Source organism: Perca fluviatilis, chromosome 1 (genome assembly GCF_010015445.1).
Source record: "Perca fluviatilis chromosome 1, GENO_Pfluv_1.0, whole genome shotgun sequence".
Lineage (NCBI taxonomy): Eukaryota > Metazoa > Chordata > Actinopteri > Perciformes > Percidae > Perca > Perca fluviatilis.
Window position 1 is genome coordinate 26376142 of NC_053112.1, and position 14411 is coordinate 26390552.

Sequence of the window (14411 nt, forward strand, 5' to 3'; positions counted from 1 at the left end):
CTTTGATTCTCAAACTCCCACTTTACATTTTTCCTTTGTTTTGTTACAGTAAGCATGCACAAGCCTCTCCTGTCACATTGGTTTTCCAGAAAAAAACACTTAAATTGTTTCCTTTTAAAGATCCAATCAGTTTCACACAAATTCTGTTCAAGATTTCAATTTTTTTGACCGACACACTCTGTGTGGGGTGTGTCAGACAGCTACATTAGCTACTAGCTACTGATTGTAAAGAGAAACAACAGATATTTTTCTAAGAAATGTCAAAGTCTTGGCAAGGAAATTGCACATATTTCCCATTGTTTCAACATACCAAGCAGACATTGCAGCTCCCCATGTCTAAACTGCTAGTTAAGTTGCCCAAGGATGTGTTCAGTGGTTGATAACACTAACTGTATTCTGACTAAATTTAACTTACAGTGTGTGCATGCATGCATGCAAGTGTGTGTATGTGTGTGTGTGTGTGTGTGTGTGTGTGTGTGTGTGTGTGTGTGTGTGTGTGTGTGTGTGTGTGTGTGTGTGTGTGTGTGTGTGTGTGTGTGTGTGCATTTGTATGACGTATGTGTTATTAGTTTGACACATCACAATTTATGGAAATTAAGGAATACTCCCTTCTGTTTCTTTGTCCTTCTTCTTATATGATCAACAGAAACAGCACTCCTGTCAATTCCTCATGTGGTGTTTGAAACCATAAAAAGTGACAAACTGCTGTGAAAATAAACACAATTAAGCATTTTGTAAACATAAGAACAAAGGGTTTTTCTATTGATTTTCCCATTTGTAATTTCTCCTGCATGACATGTTGGTTTGAAGGTAAAACAGTCAGTGACTGTTTAAAATGGTAAACAGTGTCATAAATCAAATATGTGACTAAGTTTGTTTGAGGTTACAGTAGGCAGCTGGCATTTTAAAAGAATGATTTATGACTGCTGATATCTGAGCTGAATAACACAAATTCAAAGGTCAATAAAATATGATCATCTGTATTGGGCCAAACCCTCAATAATACAATACAGGTTAGTTATTATTGCCAATACATGATAGCATAGGAAATGCATCAGATGGCTGTTACTTTGATCACCATAGAAGATTGACTGTGAATCGCCACTAATCAACTGTATACCCGGACACGTGTTTGGGCAGCGGTTATGAAAAATTTGAAAGGTAAAAATGTAGTTCATCAAATCATGACCAATTTGTAATTCCTAAGCTAGATCTGTTTCCTTCTGGCTGTCTTCTTAGGCAAATGATTCTGTGAGTTGATACTGTGTGTTTTGTTTTATGTTTCAGGTACATTGTTTGAAACACTGCATTGCTGCTATCTTGGCCAGGGCTCCCTTGAAAAGGAGATTTTGTCATCTCAATGGGACTTACCTGGTTAAATAAAGGTAATAAACCTTTATTTAACCACGTAAGTAATACTAATATAATAATAATGTAATCACAAGCTCCACGTACATTAGTGTGTAATGGAACTAAATATATAGTTTAAATAAAAGATAGTATATAAATAAAGTACTGTACCCATAAGGTACCCAGTATTTACAAAAAAGAATAATAAACAGTGGATGATTTATTCTCCTTTCCTCTAAATTAGCCCATAGTCATTCTCTAGTTTCCACATTTTAATTCTAATTAAATAACAACAACAACAACAACAACAAAACAATTATACTGTACATTTGCAGGTCGTATTTGAAAATGTCACCATATTTCCCAATCTAACTTGGTAAAGGTATGAAGTGGCATTAAATTAAAATAGCCTACTCAAGTAAAGTACAAGTACCTCATTTAGTGAGTAGTAATTTAGGACATATGAGCACAGTGAGCTGCAGAGCCTCTAGCAGTGACCTCAGAGTGAAAGAGGCCCAGATTATGAAAGAGGCAGATTGTAGTCGTCCTGCTGAGTCACAAACTGCTAACATGGACCAGCAGGCTGAGCAAAGACAAGACGTCCTAACTGGAAAACTGGGAAGGATGATGTTACAGGATTTGTGTGTGTGTGTGTGTGTGTGTGTGTGTGTGTGTGTGTGTGTGTGTGTGTGTGTGTGTGTGTGTGTGTGTGTGTGTGTGTGTGTGTGTGTGTGTGTGTGTGCAAGGGTTTCTGTTTGTTGTAGAAGGTCAGGCGCCGCAGTTTGGGTGTGACCACCGCTGTCCTGTCAGCACGTCGAGTGTCCACAAAACCCCTCCCTTTACCCCCTGCTCTCTCTCATTCTTCCTCCCCTCTCTCACCCTCTTTCTTCCTCCCTTCCTCAGAGCGAGGGTGTAACCAAGACTCTACTTGTCAGTTACTCTGATCTGTAAAAGGAGAGGGGGGTCTTTGTATGTGTGTGTGTGTGTGTGTGTGTGTGTTGGGTGGGGGCCCTATGATTCGTCTCCCCACCCTGCAGGGAGTTGCAGCTTCCTCTCCAGGGTTCAGAAATAACCAACAGACAGCTTTATTGTTCAAGAAAACCTGCCTGCTGTATCTTCCTGGTGCTCACACACACACACACACACAAATGACACACATTGATCATACACAAGACACACACTGGCTATCTTTGCGCCCAAAGTCTCTTTCACTGTGTTGCCCCACCCTTCTTGTACAAGAATCAGTAATTGTGTAGTGGAAGGAATTGTCTATTATAAAGCCAGGCATTATTCCAGCTCAGCCCTGAATAACTCGGTGACTTCCCTCAGGCCTGCTCTGTCTGCTGCACGGCTCACAAACTCTGGATCAACTACTATTACTGCAGCTCAATTTAATAGGATGTTATGTATGAGTTTGGTGCGAGCTTTATTTATAGTTTTCATAAGAATCTATTTGTCTGTAGGAAGATGCAGGTAAATATTAACATGAACAAACTTAATTTGCTTTAATTTCCATGGTTCCATAGTTTGCAGAATTCACCCACAGTTGACCCCAAATTTAAAAGTTAATTTATTTAAGCTGCATTTGAGCTGGGTTTTCAGTGTTCTTAACAACGTCATCTTTAGCTTCCACCTGCTTTTAGTGGTGCACGTCACTGAATTTAAGGCTCAGTGATTGGATGTCTCTTTCCGAAAATGCATCTTGGAAGTTGTAGTTATTGTCTACCTTTGACTTTGTATCAAAGAACCAGATATTTTCTAACACAGTTTAATCTTTTGCACTGATGATTTGAGAGTTTCAAGCTGATCATAGCTGTAGAAGTGCTCCAACTGTGAGTCATGTAACATTGTCTATGGGAAAGAATAAATGGGACTTATATATCTTTTATGCATACATGTAAAAATACATATTTCAGAGTTAGTACCTTAGAGTGGAAAATCTCCAGTTAAACTAACGTCACCAGTGCTATTTATCTAACCTAACTCATTTAGTCTGAGATTATTATCATGAAGTTTTATAATTTGAGGTTGTTATTTTTGTGAAATGTAATATAAATATCTTCCAAGTTCACATCTTTGCTAAAGCATTATGATCAAGTTTCAGCTCAGATATTTTGACAAAATTTTATATTACCTGTCCTACTGTTCACTCTAAACAAGTCATTAGGAAGCTGCTGCTAGTTTTGTTGGTTATCTCTCCACACACAGAGGGGTCCTTGGAGAGATAGTCTCTTCACTCAGGGAACCAAGGTTACCGAGTGTTGTGTTACCGCTAACCAAACTAGCTACACAACAGTTACTTACAGCTGGCAGTTTTTTAGGTGGAAATATTTGAGTTAGACTGGACTGGTTGCACCTGTAGAGTCACAGTCTGCTAACCTGTCCTGCTCTGTCTGGGAAAGCAGTAAAATGAACAATAGTATACACTCAGATCAGATCGATCTCCTTCACCTTCTGCAAATATTTTTTTAAGTTAACTTGGCATAAATGGCCAGATGCCCAGGAGCCGTTGAGTTAATTTCTCTTCCAAAGAAGACTTTATTTTCTAATTACAGAGCATATTCCTCAAGGAGGTAGTTATCACGTCTGTTGGCAAGATGTCTCACTTTAAACAGATTTGTGTTCAGTTTGGTTTTGGTGCTAGCTTTGGATCAACAATCAATTTATTGAAGAGGTTTTAGTGTTGATCTGGGATTTCTTCAATTACATGAAGAAATCATGTACAGTCTGTTTCAGTCTACATAACCAACAGAAATTAATATTTATAGTAAATAAAAATTCTGAAGGTAAGTTCTGGGTTAATGAAGCAATTTGACGCTACGATTGAAGTGAAGGAATGTATTTGCGTTGTTCTGCACTGGCAAGGGGATTTTCACTTTCTGAGAACCTTTCAGTTGGAAAAATGCTCACTTCTCACTTGTAATAGTTGTACAATAATAATAAAGACATTTATTTTGCACTTAAAGGCTACAAATAGCTTAAAAACAGATGTGAAAAACTGAAGTTAAACATGACAGGAGAGGTCAAGAAGCTATTTTATGGTAAAAAAAAATTGATAAAAGTGATAAAATGTTAAAAACATGAGTTACAATTAAAAATACATATAAATACAAACACAATACAGGAAATAAATAAATAGGAAATAAGTACAAAAAAATGATGAGAATGCATGCATAGATGGATGGATAGATGGATCTTTTTCAACTTCCCTCCATGGTCATTCAAAGAAACTTGTTAGGTGCTCTTTCATGGGGAGAAATAAGTAATTAGTGGCAAGCTTGTTGTTGTGGCTCTGTATCAGGGTTAATCAGGTTCAGGTTGTCAAACAGATCAATTATAAACTAACCTTATGATCACATGATCACATGATCGACTGCTCCCTGCGTCATTTCTAATTACAGTGTGAACAACAATAGCTGCTTTTTCTGTGTGTGTTCTGTGTACACTATGATATTTTTTATTAGGAAAGATTGATTTCCCTTCAGGCTGACTTCATGTATCAGTTAGTGATGTTTTATTGTAAATGCCGCCACAAGGCAAACTTACTCTCACTGACAAGCCAGACGCGCGCACACACACACACCCGCACCGCACACACACGCACACACACACACACACACACACACACACACACACACACACACACACACACACACACAACCTGTTCTCCCTGATTCTCCCAGTACATCTGTACTGGGAGAATGTGTACGGCAGAGGAATTTCGAAGGAATTCCAGTGTTTGTTCTCACAGTGTTATGTGTGCCGTTACGCCATACTGCCTGTGGTGGATATAGAGACAAAGATTTGATTGTTCCCCAGGGAGCCAGACATTAATATACTATAACATAGCTCAGAGTCAGAGTCACCTATCTACACACTGTATTCATTTAACGTGACTTTGGAACATAGAGATTGTTTTGAAGGCAGATCATAATCTCCCTCACATATATTTTATAGCCATTTTTATGGTAGCCAGAGCTCTGCCTAGCTATAGCTCAGCTCTCAGATATCTGGAAATCATCCAGAGATCATATTCTTCCATTCTCCAAAATTAATTATCTCTATTTACAGTATCACTCAATCTGTTAAATATCATTTTTGACAGGATCAAGTGAAACACACAAGCTTGCAGTGTTTTGCTTCTGGCTCGAGCTTCTCCTTGTTTTCCTGATAATTTGGTCTGCCTTTCATGTCCACCAGCAGCTGGCATCGATACAGACCTGTGGCGTTTATGATTCATCATAATTATCCTTATCAGACTGGAACTGAAAATGAATAAAACACGTAGAGACTGTGAAAGCACAAAGAGAAAGGTGTGTTTCCTGTCTGCAGTTTCTAATTTTTTTTTTGTCATTGTGCAGTAGAAGATTATACATGATTTTCGAAGAATCTGAAGAAAAATGATACTATGTTTTTGTCATTCTGTCAAGGTTGCAATGGCAGTAACTCTTCAAAAACAAATACACTAGCTTTAACGTGTGTGAGAGCCTGTGTTCATAACAATAAGCATTAAATGGTCTGTTATAGTGTGTTCCATTTACCTTGGAACTCTGAAGCGAGTTCGAGAGAAGAGAGAAGGAACGAGGTCAAACCAGAGTTGAATGCATTTCATTTACAAATCGTTTTTTTCATTGTGGGGTGAGCTCTAGGTCAGCCATTGTTAGTAATACCAGTTGATAACAATGCATTATGCTGTTTTTTTGTGCATACAAACAGCGTAACAACATGTGCACAGATAAAAGTTGGACAGGACTGAAGTGCTCATAACTATATTTTACTATAGCTTTCACAACTGTTGTTGTTGATTTTGAGCTCAGGGCACTGCGAGGTTGTCCGAGTTCCGAGCTCGGAAATCTGAGGTCAGGGGGCGTTTCTGACTTTGACCTCAGAAAATCCAACTTCCAAGTACAAATGGAACGCGAGTGGTGGACTGAAGTACAAATCAGTCCACCACTTTGGTCCAGACTGAAATATCTCTTATAACTTTTGGATGCGCTGTCACAAAATTTAACACAGACATTTGTGGTCCCCTCCCGGACTCTAACTCTAGTGCCATCACGAGACATATAAAATAGTTTGTGTCAGAAATAAAAGAAGTAAAACTTGAAAAACCATGCAGGCCTTTCAGTTAGGTATGCACCAAATCCAGATTTTTGGGGTTTGGCTAAATACCGAATCCACTAGTTAAGATTCTGCCAAATCCGAAACCGAATACCGAATCCTACTCCCATCCTCCGTCCATTAACATGTAAACACATTAATGAAGTAAACAACGTCCACAGTCTCTAAAATAGTTAAATGTAACAACTTAATTTTGAATTCACACACTCTTTTCACATCGTAGGAAAGCACATCACTATCGCCAGATGAGTGACAATTTTGTTTGAGACAAAAACATGTAGCACGACTTGAATCGCCTTCTTTTGACTGAAAGTACTGCCAAACAACACTTTTTCTGCTCATGAGTTCCATTTTCACTTTCTCACAGCCTACTGCATTGAATGAAAATTCAAATTGCAACTTGCAAATTCTATTGTTTGGCAGAGACCGATTCCCGTCCAAAAGCCTAATATTCGGCCCCTCTCCCCCCACCCCCATCACTTGCGCCACCTGTTGCGATTGGCTGGAATAGTGTTTTGTGGCTCTTGCGCACCTTTCTGTTTATTTTCCATTTACACAGCCAGGGCTGTGTAGGAATCCCAGGTTGTTGTTTTTTCAGCGCAGAGCTAGGTGACCGTGAGGAGATATTCTCTAAATTTGACAAAAAGTGTAGCCTGGATGCCAGCCGAACTTAGCCCCGCCCACAACATTTGAGGTTGGGAAGTTCGGTCTGGATTTGATCCGTTGTGGAGCAACTATGCTTGAACCAGAGCTGTTCGGACCAATCAAATTGTCAGGGCGGGCTTTATACGATGATGGACAGATGATCAACAGTAATGTAGTCAAATCACCAAAGAGCGCTTGGGTTGAATTTGTTTACAACAAAGATGGCTGCCATCGCGTCAGTTATAGAAGATATCGACAGCGCATTAATTTTAAAAGAGGAACAGAGAACCGCGATCACATATGTATACATATTGCCACACCCGTCCGCACGACACAAAAACTGCCGCCTCTGCCTTTGCTCTGTCAAAGCCTGCCTTTGACTTGCAGCTTCTGTGACGTCTGTGTCCATTGCTCTGACTGGTTGTAGGTCTATTAAATTGAGTGCAGAGGCATTTTCTTTCCTGGTTCGGTTGAAACACGCCCCATAATCACAGCCCAATGGAGCAGAATCAGACTCAGATTCTGACTAGAATCTGAGTAGGATGACATCAGGCTACAAAAAGTGTATTCGATTAACATTGCTTACTATACCTTTAACTAGTGACATCTAAATTGAAATTTTTTATAAATTTGTTTATTGGAACACATCACATCAAATGACATAAATCTTGTACATTTACATGTGTGACCATCATTTAAATTTAAACAATTTTAACAGGAAAAAAATATTGTGTGTAAAATGTAATGTTTTTGATCAAACATCTGAGCAACAAAATTTGCTTTCCTTTTGTACAGCGAACAAGTAAAATTACACCAAAAGGGCTCCAACATAATGAAATTATATTAATTGAAATAAAGTTGGAATAAATTAACTGAGACCCATAATAAAATCGCTCCAAAAATCTCACACCTGGGATCTGTTGTGTGTATAATAAACACTGCCGCTTGTTATTTTACTTCTGAAATAATTCAAACTCAGTTCAGATGCAGCTTTTGCACTGACATGGAACATGATTAAGTGTCCACAAACAATCAAACAAAAGGAGGTGTGCCTGTGGCGCCTGGAGGCCTCGCTGCATTTGATCTGTTTGTAACCGTAGATCAGGGGAAAACCTGATGTTTCCCATCATGCCCTGAGAGTTAGTAAGTGGACGGCACTTTGTTTTGAGAGGTTATTGTTGCCCATGTAGGGGAGATGCCACAGCTAGTTGGGAGCCAGACAATTTTAACCAACATGCAGTGTGTCGTGATCACCAGTGATTGACACTGTGCAGACATTGTTCATCTCAAACAAGTATATTGAAGTATATTGAACATTTGTACAATATTTAAAGATCTAGCAAATGGTTGGTTTCCAGAACATGGGAAGAAATAAATGCACAAAATTAGAAGAGTTTTGATGGTGAGCAGAATTTATTGCAATTGAATTGAATGCCTTTATTGTCATTGCATTTAAGTAAAATGAATGAATAAAATTGTAGAGCCACTCTAGTAAGGTGCATCATCATTGTAACACACACATATATATACAACTCATCTCTCAACACATTCATTGCAAACACACACACACACACACACACACACACACACAAAGGTTGCAATGCAAAAGTTGTGTATCAAAATCAGAGTGCCAAGATTAAAAGAAAGAAAGAAATCTTCCTTATTCTGAAATTTTGCATTAGCTTTATCTGATTATTTACATGTGCAGCAGCAGCTCCTGTAAAGAATGCAAGTATCATCATGTTTCACTATCATATTTCATTTTACCTGAGACATGTGGTTCCAGTGAAATCTTACCTGCCATCTGCCTTCCACAGAACTACATTTCCACATCACCCGTTTTTTTATTAGTTATTGTTGGAGTATGGCCAACATTACCCTGTTCTGGTTCTCATTTGACATAGTTATATATTCAAGGAGTTGAAGGTGTATTGTCGGTGTCTATATTAATTATGACGGCTTATTTTATTTACGTTTATTTATTGTCGTTATTTTCTGTTGGTTTATGCTCAGTCAGAACCTACAGTTATGAATGAGGGCAGAGGCTGCCTCTCTGTACAGAATCTCTGCACAACAGATCAGTCGTTGTCTGGCTTTTGTGTCATTTTGTTTTGTGAGAGTAAGCTGAATATCTTTGGCTTTTGGACTGTTGGTCTAACAAAACAACATTTGATGACATCAATTGGGTGTTTAACATATTGTGATCGTCCTTTTTATAGACTAAATGTTGATCAATGAATTGTGAAAATAGTTGTTAGTTGCAGCCCTAAGTCTTTTAATATATTGTTTTTTTGTGGATGCATTCTGCTAGGAGATAACATGTCTGTGTTTTGGGGTTTTCTTCATGGATTGGTGGCAGTCCACCTCAGGTTTCAATATGTAAATTACATCACAGTAGACAGGCTGTTTAGTTGTATGTGGGCTATTGGAGGAACTTTGCGTTCAGCCGAAGATGACAGAGACTTTATTTTTTCATTGCATTTCATTCTAGTTTGGTTAGTTCATTGAAATAATCTTAAAATTTCATTTTTTCCTGATTCATGACTCTCTCTCTCCCCCTTTCTCTCTCTCTCGCACCCTCACACCCACACAGCCCGGCCTCCTGCACATCACCTCCTTTCCACTCAGGGACAGATTTAAATATTTGCATTGTGTCTGTGCAGAAAGTTGTCTGTGTGCATGCCACCGCCTCCACCTCCAGCTCAACTTGACAAGACATTCACAAACTGCACACACATTTGAGAAGCCGTCTAGGCCAAAATTGAATACTTCACTTGCGCATACACCGATACCAAACACTTGCACAGACTGGCATGCATACTCTCATGTACGTACATACATACATACATATATACATACTCACAGTACATACATACATACACACACACACACACACACACACACACACACACACACACACACACACACACATACACACACACAAAGGTTGCAATGCAAAGGTTGTGAATCAAAATCAGAGTGCCAAGATAAGTAGAAATTAACCATTTAAGTAACAAACTTATTTTAACCCAAACCAGAGTCAGCTCTACTTGTGTTTTGTGCTAATTAGCATATGTTAGCATGCTAAGATGCATATGAATAAACATTAAATCTGCATGCTCACAGCGACAATGCTAACATGTTGCTATACACCAACATGTTAGCATTGTCACTGTGAGCATGTTAGCATGCTGACATTAGCATTTAGCTCAAAGCACCGTTGTGCCTAAGTAAAGCCTCACAGAGATCCTAGCAGTGTAGAGTCCATCATAAAAATGAATTTTGTTGTAGGCTACATGTAAGCTACAGGAGTCTACACCAACAGCCACATTTTACACAAAAAGATCCATTCTGGTAAAACAGCAGCAATAGACTTGTTTTCTTTTGTCATAATTTTAATTTTCTGGAAATAAAGTCAAATCTGTTATGTTCTTTTTATGGCAGCAACTACATACAAGAAAGCAGCAGATATTTAAAAAGCTGGAATTATATTATATTAGGCATTTATTCCGATTAAATGACTTAAACAGTTAATCGGTTATAAAATTGTTGCTCAATGGTCAACTATTATTTGATCTCTAGTTATTTTATGACGAGTCCTTAATGACATGTCAAATGAGTTGCAGACAACCCACTCTCCCTGTGCTCCCTTCGAGACCTGTAATGGAAAGACTTCATGTCTTACTACTGAAATGTTTAGTTTCTAGGGTGCAGCTAATTACCAAAACAAAACTTTCCCCTCATCATTATGAATTTTGTCTGTATAGGTTTTGAAGTAAATTACATCTGAAATTGACACTCTTGGTGAAAAAGTTAAGACACAGTTTATTTTCTCTAATGAGCTCAATGTAGCTCTAAATTAGTCTTAGTTGTCAACATTAAAAATGAGTAAAGTGACAATAATATATTGTATTGCATACTTGACTTAATAGTAATAGAATCATTACAACAATAAGGTTTATTGCCAAGTAAGAAACACTTACAAGGAATTTGTCTTTGTGGTTGGTGCATACATAAACATATTAAAAGGAAATAATAAATATAAAAGACACGATAACCTAAGCAATTATTGTATAACAATATAACTGTTTAACAATAAGAAAAGAAGGCTGTGTGGTTTAGTGCAGGTTGTGCACTAATGTGTAATAGCATTCTGAATGTGTTTTATATCTTCCTCTTGAGCAGTGAAGCATCACATACCCTGGAACAGAGGTATGTTTGCTTTTACAGAAAAGAATTGTATCTACATTTTTATCAGAAGACGACATGGTATCACACATTCCACCTTAAAACAGACACACACACACACACGGATGCAGGTTTTTAAAATATGAATTATTAAAAATAAACTGATCCTCATCTACTGATACTTAAATACTGATCAATGACTTTTGACAGGTCAGATCAGTGATCTAAAAGAACCTCAGCTGAGGACAAACTTGTTTCTCTCTATAGCGCATTTTAATTTCCAAGAGCAGCTCTCCATTATCTGATCACATAACAAAGGGTGTTATAAGGACATTTTCTAGGATGTATTATAAAAGCCATTCCATACACAGTATATGACCTGGGCTCAGGGCAGCAGCTTTTATTAAGGACAATAAGGTCATGTTCTCAGTACATTTTCTAGCAATTTGGGGGAAGTTTAGCAACTAATATTACTGTTATCTGGCCTTTAAAAAATAAAATAAAATAAGAACCTCAAGAAGCAACTGCATCATTTTATGTAGAAATAACCAACTATTTTGTTTAATATGATGTAGATGATGTCAGGATCCGGCTGAGACTGATTGCCTTTGTGCCACTCTTGTGGCCTTTTTGTGTGTTGTGTTTTGTGCTTTGTACTTTGTGCCGTGTTCTGTCTTATTGTGGTAGTCTTGTTTTTCTCTGTTCCCTGTTTTATTGTGAAAGTCTGGTTTTCTGTCTTGTCTGGTTTTACTTCCTGTATGTTGGTTTTCCCGCCCTTGTGATTGTCTGATTTGTTTCACCTGTTGTGCCTCCTGTTCCTTGTTAGTCCTCGTTACCCTGTGTATTTAGTCTCTCTGTTTCCTTTGTCTCTTGTTGGTTTGTCACTCCCTGTTGGTCCTGTTGTTTCAAAATAAAGAGAGTTTGTTCTGCACATTTGCTGGAAGAGTCTTGCATTTGGGTCCACCTGCTGCTACCCTGACAGATGACCAATGGAGGCTTACCAGAATTTCAGCCATAATAATGGACAGCCCACAAATTGTTTGGCTCTTATTAATAAAAAATGAAAAGATCATTTAAAAAAAGATGATTTTCGAAAGTTACTGAGATTGGAGGGTGCATTGATGGGGCTTGAAATTCTGGGTGTCTGTTTAGAGGTAGTCCAGACCTTCCTCCACCAAGGCGCTGCAGAGGAGGGTCTGGCTAGTCCACACAGCATTCTGGGATGGGAGAAAAACATGCTCTAGTTTATTGGCATTTCTTAAACCAATCACAATCGTCTTGGGCCGAGCTAAGCGACGTATGGAGCAACAGCGCCTCTCCAAATTAGCCTCGGGAAGGAACTTGTTTTGGTGGAACATGTGTACGTTCAAACGTTTTAGTCGTGCAACAGAAAACTCAGATTGGACAGATAGTCTAGCTAGCTGTCTGGATTTACCCTGCATAGATCTGAGAAAAGGTTAACCATAGTCCCCATCAAAAATTCCACCACAAAGGAAGCCCAAGACAACGGATATCCGGCCTAAATGAGGGAAATCCGACGATGTTAAAAGTTATTTTAATGAACCCTTAATGTCTAAATGCTATCAAATTAACTATAAAGTTTGCATGTGTGAAGTTGTTAGCACTTTACAGCTGATGAACTCTGACCGTTTTGTCTGCTGAGATCAATGTGCTAAAAGGTTAAAGCTTTTACAGATTTAGCTAGCTGGCTCATGCATGTGCATACAACGTGTGTGTGTGGTGTGTGTGTGTACTTGCAGATACAATGTATGATATACACATGGGTACATATAACCCTGAGATAGTGTGAAAAGCACCATCAGTAACCCCTCATTATGCATGTATGCAGTATGACAAGAGGCAAAAACAAAATGAAAGAAAAGAAGAATGCGGCTGTAAGAGCTCATCAGCAGCAACAAACAGGCGTGGCAAAAAGCTACTCCAAACCAACATGTTTCCACAGAAAATGTCCTAATAACTTCAGATAATCTACAGTCCTCACTGTGGACAGTTTCTTTGGAACAGAAAACCTGATATGTATCTACCTACATAGGAATTTGATGTTTTGGTTTTGATCATCGTGATGGAAAGACAAAGATCAAGAAAGAAAGATTAGAAATTGAGCATATGTACCAGCACACACCTGGTATGTGACCTGCGTGATGTAAATTCTTACTTCTTGTTCCTGTCTAAAGGTTCACAGTGTATTGTGGAGTCAGGCTCATTGAGTTCTCCCTGAGTCATTTTTGACACAGAAACACAGTTACAGTGACTTATCCGACCCGACCAGCCGTCTATCATGCTCCCATCCTGCTCTGTAAGACATCGACATGTCTCATGCTTCACCGACAGAGCTGGCTAAGCCTAAGTGGGTGTGTATTCAGACATGAAAAGCTTATACTTACTACTATAGAAACCAGCCATGAAATAACAGCTGTCATATCATCGCTGACTTGTTTCAACAGCCAGCTCCGCAACAGCACCCAGGACTGTCTCACTTCGCTTCACAAAGAGCATAGAGGACAGGGCTATAATGAGAGTGTGTGTTGTGTGTGTGTGTGTGTGTGTGTGTGTGTGTGTGTGTGTGTGTGTGTGTGTGTGTGTGTGTGTGTGTGTGTGTGTGTGTGTGTGTGTGTGTGTGTGTGTGTGTGTGTGCATGCATGCGTATATGCTACTAAAGCATCCAAAGCAATATGTTGAGAATTTCTTTATTAGGAGTAACCCCTTGAGATGCACTATCTCGTTTTCGAGGGGGTCCTTAACAATAATTATCTGTGACATAAAAAGCTATTTTGGGATGAATAAGGTTAGAAGAACATTAAATGATAGTTTAGTTTAGTAAGTAAGTAAGTGATGATGCAAAGTGAATTGAATGGACAAGGTGTACTGCATTGTGTTCTAAATCATACCTACAGCAGGAGTACTATGGCCCGTTGCAAAAGATATAACAGGAATAAGTGTTCACTGGAATTGTGTTTGAATGAAAGATCTTCATGGAGACCTGTCAACTGATCAATCAACAAGTATTTACTGTGGCTACAAAATTAAACTGCATTACAGTATGAATGTTGTACATGTAAGTGAACATGGAGTCGGTATGAAAAAAA